The 10,322-nt window shown below is 36.8% G+C and overlaps 1 protein-coding gene across 1 annotated transcript in view; it reads left to right on the top strand.

The window, feature by feature from the left end:
* Positions 1-10,219: 10,219 nt before the first annotated feature.
* The window catches only part of OXR1 (oxidation resistance 1), a 266,736-nt gene continuing 266,633 nt past the window's right edge, over positions 10,220-10,322 (top strand). Inside the window, exon 1 of the mRNA XM_085316300.1 lies at positions 10,220-10,237. The gene's annotated coding sequence lies outside the window, so the exon portion shown is untranslated. The remainder of the gene's footprint in view (positions 10,238-10,322) is intronic.

Raw genomic sequence — 10,322 nt, 5'->3', positions numbered from 1 at the left:
AGGTACTTTCTGACATAGCATGATGAGTTCACCCCAGAAAAGGGAATTGAACATAGTTTTCCCATGCTGTACCAGGATACAGGAACTACTACCTTGAAACATTATTTTCAGCAGAAATTATGATGTAATTATGATTAAATTTGTGAACAGTCTTAGGATAGTAAATAAACCACGTATAAAAGAAAAAAAACTCACCAGTTTCTATGTACTTCTTTGAAAGCTCAGATTCTTTTGAGAGTATATATTCTTGCATCTTCTTAAAAAAGTAAAAAACCCCAAACAAATTACACCTAATTAGAATGAATGCACAAAAATACAAATCGATTGAGAGTTATAACTTTAAGATAAAAATGTGCACAGAGATTTCAGTATGCTTTATAACTTACAAGAATGAAATTCCTGATTTGAAATGTTGGTATCACATGTAGAAGTTTAATCACAAAAGCCTTTGGCTAGGGCTGACTAAAATATTACAAACATAGGACAGAAAAGACCTCTCAGATCACTGAGTTCAGACCCRGACACTATAAGTAATTAGGTCACATAATCTCTCCCGTGAATTGATCAGCCTATGTATTGATGCTATTGAAAAGCTGTTGCTGAATTTTAATGTTCTGTCACACAAGGCTGTTCTTCTCATTTGAAAATACATAAATGGTTAATTTATGATCATTTGCTCTTCTACTGACAATTTCCTCTGGAGAAAGTAGTTATTTTCCCTCCTATCAATAACCATTCCTTTTATGTATTTAAGGAGAGCAATAACGTCTCCTCTGAGCCTCTATTTTAAAAGGCCATACAAGCCAAACTCTTCTTCCTCTTCTCATGCAGTGGGCTCTCRTTTCCCTGGTAAGCCTTTGCAAAACCTTTTCCACTTTGAATTATTCCTTTTTTTTGATGAATGACTTGTTTACTGTTATGGATTTAGATGAGAATCATCTAGAAAAGAAATCAGAAATAAAGAAGATTTGTTATGTCACTATTTCCACCACTCTCCATTTCAGACTTTTACCCTCTGAGACATGTTATACAAATATATCTGCTCTGAAATACCTCCAGACATGATGATTCTTAAAGCAAAGCTTTATTCAAAAGAAATAAACAAGAAGTAAACAAATAATCAGAAGGTAATTCCCTATGACTATTAATTTATGCATAAGAATAGCCACAAATGAGCAAATACTGGACACCAATTTAAAATGAGCTTATCTCTCAAAAAGAGTTTGTAAAATTATATACTTAGGCTTCACTTTGCTTATAATAATAGGCAGAAACTAGCTCATTTTTCGGCACAAAAACCTTATTTGAGTCATCAATAAATAACAGGTGATGTTTTAAGATAAACAAGAACAACAGTGACACAGGTATTAATTTTATGAAGTCTCAAGAATTTTCTATCAGCCCTATAAGTCAATTTTTTGGAATTAAAAAAAAAGTTATTGGTCTCATATGTCTATATAAATCCATAAACATAATTAAAAGACTTTATGTCCTAAGTCATGTAAATAATATACCATTCAAAATAAAAAAGTTAAATAGCTACAGATCTGTGTCTTAGAAAGAAATCTGAAAGACTGAATTATTTGACAGRGGATCTGAAACTAAATGAGAATCAAAATCAAACTTCTATTAAAATAATTTCTATCTAGGCAATGTAGTAGAAAAACTGGTTAAAGCACAGCTAAAAATATCGGTGGTGACTCAGAATCTTTGAAAATSCACAATAAAAACAGCCAGTAATATGCACCTGCGACCCTTTTACTTGATTTAGTAAATGTTTGTTTTCAGTTTTAAGAGAAACTATTTGCAGTGCAGGACCTGGAAGTAGAAGATGCCAGGAGTTTTCTAGCCTGCGGAGAAACAGCAGGTTTCTGCCGCAACAAACAAACAAGCAAATAGAAAAACAATCAGAGATCCTGTTTGTATTGGCTTAAATATTGCTTGAAAATATGCTATGGGCTGTTTGMTTCCTGATGAAGTAGCAGTAATCCATCTTCGAGTCAATCAGAAAAGCAAATATGAAGGGAGCTATGAAATGTCAGTAGCAGCAAATAGTGGTAGTATGGACACTTCAGTCTTTAGAGGTCTTAAGTTAAAATGGATAAAAATTTTTGAGGAATATTAAATTTATCAAAATGATTGGCAAAGCATAAAAATCTTTTAAAAATTGGTTTGAATTTAGGAAAGAATTTTGCTGTGTTTTTCCCCCTTCCTTCCAACATAGAATTGCTAAATGTGGAAATACTTCTTTTCTGGCATTTTGAATCAAAAATTTTCAAATTTTATATTGTAGTGAAAGTTTAAAAATTATCTATATGAAAAGAAAAGTAAASAGGTCCCATAACTTTGAAATAAAAATCCAGAGAGTTCCTTTTTCCTTAATTYTTCTTTTTTAGGATAAAATGAAACACTTAGGATGGATCCCCAAAAGATTTTTTTATGTTCTTTTTTTTTTCTGCTTGTTTGTTAGATTTGGAGAATATTTTTTCATGATTCACTGAAAAAAGGACATTTTTTTTTTAGCTATTTCAGCTTTTTTTGTGGCAGCTGGGGTACTTATTTGTATATTTAGTTTTTTTTTTTAGTCTAGCTTCACACAAAACTGGAGTTGAGCAAGAAATTTTCAGTATACTTGCATTGCACAATAGTACATTTCAATCTTTCTTTTCCGCCTGCCTCCTTATCCTAGACAGAATTTCACTGGTATTATAATGCTTCCTACAGCAGAGAAGCAGAGCTATGAACTTCGTGATCCAAACTATGCAGTTGTCTGTAGTATCTCCTGTAAAATTTTTATCATCTTGTGTTAAGATCATCATCTTGTGCTCCCCAGCACACCCATGACAAATAGCAGTAGTAGCAGGCTCCTCTTTCCAGGTAAAGCTTAAAAGAGTTGCAAAAATATGCACAAGATCATTCTGCCCTTTCTGCCTCATGTGAAATTCCCTAAGAAAATCTCAAGGCAATTCAACAGAATTGCAGTGAATCCAGGAGCGGAGTGCTTAAGGGAAGCAACTGATCAGCTAGCCAGATTCATTCACTTTCATGAATGTATTTTCATTAATATATCAGCAAAATGTGCAATATATGAATGTTTCATGGTTCTGCTAATGCCTTCCTTGCCCTTTAACACCCTGCACCCTCCTTAGCATTGCTTTTGCTGAGTAATAACCCTGCACAATGCCTGAATACAAATACTAGAATGTAACTTCAATTATACGCCTTGACCAACTACTTTCAGGCAGCCCATGTCACTGCACAACAGTAGATGTGCTACAGATGCAGATCTTGGCTGAAATATCCAGCGATTTGAATTTAAATTTTGCACTTATTCTTCAACCCGTTTTGAACTAGTTTACATTTTTGGCTTGTTGTATCTTTGAATCTTGCTGTTGCAGTTAAAATGGCAGAGATTGAAAACAATTTTTAAGTAAAATTTCCCTTTATTTTTCAATTGGTTCCAGTTTGTTTTTCAAAATGGTGGAATCGTTTTTGTAGGCTGTTAAAATCTACACTTCCCAGAGCTGACAGAAAATTCATAAGGCTCTATCAAACATTTACATGTCTTYCTTTTGGAGGATATAGCTAATTCACCTTAGAACAACATCTGTGAGTTATTGTTAGTTTTAATAACTTTTTTTGAGAAGGGTTATTGAAGATTTGTGGGGTTTWTTTGGCCAATGTGCTTTGTTTTATAAAACCACTTGTAAAGGCCAGAAATCACATGCAAACAGAATTTAGAATTACTCCCAAAGAACAGTTGCACCTGCATTTTTTTTTTCTGTGATATATTCCTTGCTGGTTATTAAAGGTATCTCTTTTGACTCTAGCTGATTGCTATTGTTTTATACAGTATTAGGATGCATGATTTCTGTGAAATCATAGATGATCTTAGTGTMCTTCTACTCTTCATATAGATGACGCATGGCAACCAATGGCTGAATCAAGTCAGCACATGCTCCTAGTCTATGTGGAGCTCTACTGACTACCAGAAAACACTCTCAATCTTCCTTTTCGAACAACCATATAACCTGTTTGAGATCAGTGAGAGAAATCAGGGGGTTGCATTAGATTAAATATTGATCTCAAAGTAGTATGCTGCTCTTTTTTTTTGTTTTTAATAGCAATGCTAATAGCAGCCTGCTCTTACTGCTGCTCTCTGAGAGAGAGACGCTTCTAGCAGCTTCCTGTTTCAGAGTGCTCCACGAAGGCAGTTCTTCCCACATTAAAGATCTTACATTCTCTATTTATTTTGGTTTATATAGCATCTATAGCAATTTGCATTCTCTACAATAATTAAAGAATAGAAAGGTTATATTTTTCTATTTTACAAGGTCATGTATTCATTAATGTTGGAAGAAGAMTGGAAATGCTCTATGATTAATTTTAGTATTAATCAGTATTAAAAAAATCTTTCTGAAGCATTTAATATACCTAGACAGTAATATAAGCCTGCGACTGCTTGTGCTCATAACGCCTTGCTTCATTATTACTGACTTTGAAAACAAAGCAAATTAATTTCACATATACAAACCTGCATAATATATAAAATTAATGCATGAGCAGAATGAGTTTCCTGTGCACTACTGGAAACAGCATATGCACGACTTTATAGTGAAGTGTTTGCCTCCAAACCCCCAAATGCTTAGCAGAACTCTCAATTAAAACAGAGATGGATATTTAAATTCCAATGTCTATGGAAAAAAAACCAAACCTTCAAAGCCCACACAGGGGCAGTAAAAAGTGGATTACTGCAGACTGACTGGGAAAGAACATTGATTACAGAGAAGAAAATGTCTGAGGGGAATATGATCAACTAATCTGAAATGCTGGAAATACTGAATTTATTCTGAGTGAAAACACATTCTGTATTCTTCCTAGGTTAGCGTTTATGATTATTTTCCTTTCACATTAATAAGAAATTAATCCAAAACTCATTGTTTAAAATTCATTTCAACCATATTTTGAGTTAATTCTCCTATCAATGCTATTTCTTACACAGATAACCTTTTAAAGACAGTACAATTCTCTCCTGGGCAAAATTTGTATTGTTGTCAGGGCATTTTCCATGTGGCAGTGGCATGATGAACCTTCTCTGCTTTGTTCTGATTAAATCCCTCCAAGAAGAGGCTGCAGAAATGTCTGGTTTGTCATTTGTTGACTTTCACAGACCAAACCCTCCCGCTTAATCTGCCATGGACACAGAATGACCTATTAGCAGTAGATGGTTGTTTGTCTTGGTCAGGGAAGAAGAAAGGATGCCAGAAAGGTWATGGATTTGCAGAAGGATGGATATCTGAAAAGGTCAAAATACTCATGTCCACTGTCCATTTTTCTGTAAGCTACGGTACCAGAACCTCTAAGGTAGTAAGTACTGTTGTTACTCGAAGGCAACAACCACTAGTAATCAYTGAGAGTAGGATATGGATAGACTCTTAAGAAATCTTATAAATATCCCTGGCAAGGCATCTATGTATTCAAGACTGACATGGGAGATAGGATTTGGACCATTGTAAATTCCAGTGCAGAGAACGCTTCTACTTTTAGCATTTCTCCAAAGGCCTTTGACGGTCGCACTTAATGAATATTAACAGTGAAACTGGGAATTTATATGTAACATCCYGCTTTATCAAACATAAAGAGGATTTTTGTTGCATTACCCTTAAATTCTAAAAATCACAGCAGCGCTCTATCAGCTACCTCTAAAGTTAACAGAGATGATATTTGTGTTTGGAACCATGGACTTCTAAACATATGATGCATCTTGGGGGCCATACACTCTGTAATTTGCAATAACTAGATTTATCACAGGTATTATCTAGCCCAGTATGCTGTCCCCAGCAGTGCCAGGTGCTATTTGAAGAGAGTATACATGCTTAAATTATTTGTAGTCTATTCACCTAGTACAGCCCCAGAATCCACAACTGTTGGGTGAGAGATACTGAAAGCACACCCCAGGCTATTTATTTACTGTTTAGGGACCTGTTGTCTATGATGTTTTTTAGTTCCTTCTTGAACCTGCAGATGAGGTTTGCAACCTCTTAGAGCAATACTTTCCAGACGACTACTACCCACTGTGTTTGGGACGGAGTGGGGGGGGGGGGAATATTATCTGTTTTACACTTAGTTTCTTTGAGTTTCCTCAGTATTGTGGAAAACGGTGAATAATCATTCTTATCCACTTACTGTCTTTTCTTCTGCTTTCATGATTTTGTAAACCTCAGACATGTCCCCCCAGCCTTCTCATTACCTCCTCACAAGTCACCTGGTTGCTTTTAACAGTTGTCTTTCCAGACCTTTTCTAACTCTGTCCTTCCCAAGATGTGGTGACCAACACTGCTTACAGCACTCACCATGACAGTGCATCAGGGTTGCAAAGAGCAGCAAAACACTGGCCCCCTTCCTAATGAACACTGGCATTTCATTGGCTTTTTTGGGCTGCTGCTGGGCATTGGACTGAAAACTTCAAAGAATGTTCAATGAGGACTCCAACAGTCTTATACCAAGTTGTACTTGCCAACTCTTTCASCTTCACATAAGCACAGTTTTGATTATTTTGTCTAGATGCATTACCATATGGCTTGTGCCTCCTCTCTATCCTTCACTTCAAGGACTCTGTATAATAGTCCCAGTCACTCCGTATAGAAACGCCATACTTCTCAATTCTCTATGTCTTATTTTCCCATAGTAAAAAAAGCTTTATTTGCTTCCTATTTGCATATCCTCCAAAGGGAAAGTCTCCACAGCAGAGATGTATATACCCCTACATTTTTGCCCCCACATTCTGGAGTTTCCTGATGTTATTCCCCATCCCAGGGTGTGTGGGGATGACCACATTCATCCCTCCCTCATTCCAGAGTTTCCCAACTTTCCATTTGTCAGGGTTATGTGGTAGCTTGTCCTCTTCCTAATCCATAGTACACACTCATCTCCGCAGTAGGAGCCCTTTACATATCGTTTTTTTCACCATCCTATCACTGACCTTTTTTTTTTTCCTATTTTAGTTCTCCATTTTTTCTTAAAAATCAAAGAAAATATGCTCCCTCATTCTCAATGTCTAGAACATCTTCAAAAACTTTACAACTAATTGTTGCAAATTGGATGTGTTTTTTGAAAATGATACAGATGCATCATAACAATCTGCGTATACATTTTAATCAGGACTTCAGACATTCAGTACTTTTTCCCATAAACTTCCTAGTTGAGCTCATTTTTTCTCATTTTCCCTTATAATTATTTTTGAAGGAGTTCAATTTCAGGGGCAACATAAATGGATGGGGGAGGAAGGAAAAAAAAGAAAGACATGCTTGCTTAGAAGCCTGAGGCAGTACTGTTTGTGTCAAAATGAGAATCCCTCTTTATGCACTACTAAGCACCAGTCATCCAGTTTTATTGTGCACTCCTTAACTGTAAACCAAAGGCAATGAATTGGATAATACTTTATAGTAAAACTGTACCTCATCCCTTGAGCACAGCTGGACACATACCAATCACGCCAGCTTTTCTGCTACTCTAAAGAACATCTCCCATTTGAGCTCAAGCCTCATAGCTAGCTTCTCCTCAAGCAAGAGAATCTCTCATCCTTCTGTACCTAATAATATGGTGTCTTCTCCCCATAGTGCTTAGAAATGGTCACATAAAGGATCATAAACCATGAGTAAGCAACATATGCATTATATTTATACCCTCACTAAAACTTTCAGGTTAGAACTCCTGAAAGTGAGTTTTGTTCTTTATTTTCCATAGCATGTAACTAAAAAAAATCTGAAATGTCAATGCATATTCTAGCTRTCACACAGGAAGATTATGTATTTAACTGGACCATAAAGTTACCCAGGGCAGTAAATTTGAAAGGTGAGAATGCTGGAATGTATCTTTGAGTTATACAAGAAAAGGGTAGAGAAAAGAGACTCTGAATGCTCGTATCAGGGAGTATAGTGAAAATAACGATGAGAATAGAAAAGTGAGAGTACAGAGGTGAAAGCAAGAGAGYCAGAAAGCCAGACCCAGTCTGAGATATGTCACTGCCTGAGATCATCCACAACACGGAACTATAGGAGACACATTTGAAAACCAAAGATTTTACTAAAGTATTCCCAAGTAATATGGAAGTGAGATTTTTAAAGTTCTGTGCTATTCATGGAAATGAAAGCTGTACGTCTTTTACATGCTGAGAAACTGTTCCTCTTCTGTCATCTGATAGGGGCACAGGAACATAGCAGATATTTAAATCTTTCTTGCTGTGTAGAAACAAAATGCAACTTTATGGRTATTTCTCATGAGCAAAACTGGAAGGAGGGGAAAGGAACAGCATTCAGCTTCACATGGGTGTCTGCCTTTAAATAATTTATAGTTTGCTGGTTGGCATAGCAGATGCTGCCACCACTTATGTGCTAATGTCCAATTTAACAATTTGCATCTGAGTCGATGATGAAATCTTTTGAATGCTGCAGTTACAGGAACTTGGTATCTTAGGTAAAGTTTTTTATAGTTTCATGAGATTTAGAATAGCAGTTGGTCATGACTTGGGTCAGATAGATTGATTTRTGTTTATCTCCCATTGTAAAAGCAGTTATATTTGACAAGTTCCTAAGAGATTTCTGGTAGTCAAAGAATGATGTGAGAATGATAATATAGCTATCTCTGAAAAGGATGATAATACGTTATTCAATAAAAAGAAATAAAGTATTTTGTTCACCATGATTCCGAAAGAGACTATTCTCATGATGGGCAGTCTTCTGCACTCCCTAGATAATAACTGTGTCCCCAGTTGGAAGCGACTCTCTTGAGAGTCAGCACGTCTTTATGTCTCCTGATTTATCCAGAGCTGTATGAGAGTGAAAGTGCACACTGTTCTAGGGAATTCTCTAGAGACTTCCTACTGTTTCCACAGAGTTCCAGCTGCAGCCAGAAACACGTTAGCCCTCTGTTCCTCCCAAATCTGAGGCCGCATTCAGAAAACTGCCTTTTCTATTTCCCCTGCTGCCTGTCTTGAGATATTTCAATAGCTCCAGGCTAAAGAATTTCTTAGTGTTTTTAATTTTTTGTCATTTTGTGCAGTTACACATGCTATAAAACTTACAACTCTATAATGTAGAGTGTGAAGACTGCAGTTAGGCATGGAATACAGAGTATCTCACTGCTTGCAGAGAACACAGTAATAGTATTACACGAGGAAGAAACAATTAATGAACATGATTCATTCCCTTCTAATACTATAATCTTTGTGATATCATCTTTTGTTTCTTAAGATACTGCCGCACAGCTGCCTACATAATCTTGTCTAATAATCTATGCCATTGTATGTCAGTCTGCTAGGAAAATTGCTTCCTTACTCTCACTTTATTTGACATCACTGACAAGTCCTGCTTCCTCTCCTGATTACACTCATCTATATGTAACTGAGCTGTTTTTATGCAGCAGTTTTTGCTTTAAGCCTGTGTTAAGAGTTTTCTGAATATTTTTCAAATTAAGATAAACTTCCTGTGCTTTCCTGACTGCACAGGTGAAACAGTGAAACTTTTTAAACATGGGAATCTTGACTGTACATATTACTGCAAGTGATGGCATCAGAGTATCAAATTATTTCTAGGCTTACTATGTTCAGTATTTTTTTCTGTGAAGAACTTACTTAGCATCCATACTACAAAGGTGTTTTCATGCGGCAGTAATTGTCTCTTATCTTTAAAAGCTGAATTTGGCAAAAATGCTGAATTCCCACTAGGGTACTATAGACTTTGTAGTATGTTTATAAATCTGTAACAATTTTGTGCTGTCATGTTTATTCTTACTGTCCTTTTAAGAAGTCACTGAATCATAAGCCTCTGCTTAAGCACATCAGAAACTCTTATTCACAAATATGTATGGGACTTTTATTTTCTAACAATTATCTATAGCTCTGAGGTTTGAAACCCAAGTGGCATCTGTGAAAAAAAGGGAGAGCGAGATCATGTCGTTTCTCTTACTACATAAATCTTCCAGCATCGAAAAACATATTTAAGGGTGTTTTGCAAGCCACTTGCCTTGGACCTCTTGCTTGCTCACCCACCCAGCTGCTCTGGGTTTCACTGGAGGTGCACTGGGAGTTTGAGCCTCACGCCCGAACCCAGGCACCTCAGAGGAGGACGAGAGATGCTGAGAAATAAATACACCATGAGAAGTTTCCTTCGTGGCTTCTCCCGCACTCTCTAGACCCGATTTCTGAAGCTGCTGCTTCACCGAGCGTCGTCGCCCTCAGGTAGGCTGCCCTGCTCGGTCCGGGGACGAGCGGCCCCGTCCGGGGACGAGCGGCGCGGCCCTGAGGCGAACGGCCCCGTCCGGGG

Source organism: Rhea americana, unplaced genomic scaffold, assembly GCF_003343005.1.
Source record: "Rhea americana isolate MKP2758 unplaced genomic scaffold, rheAme1 scaffold_46, whole genome shotgun sequence".
Lineage (NCBI taxonomy): Eukaryota > Metazoa > Chordata > Aves > Rheiformes > Rheidae > Rhea > Rhea americana.
The sequence above is the reverse complement of the archived record's forward strand: the minus strand, read 5'-3'. Positions and strand labels throughout refer to the sequence as shown.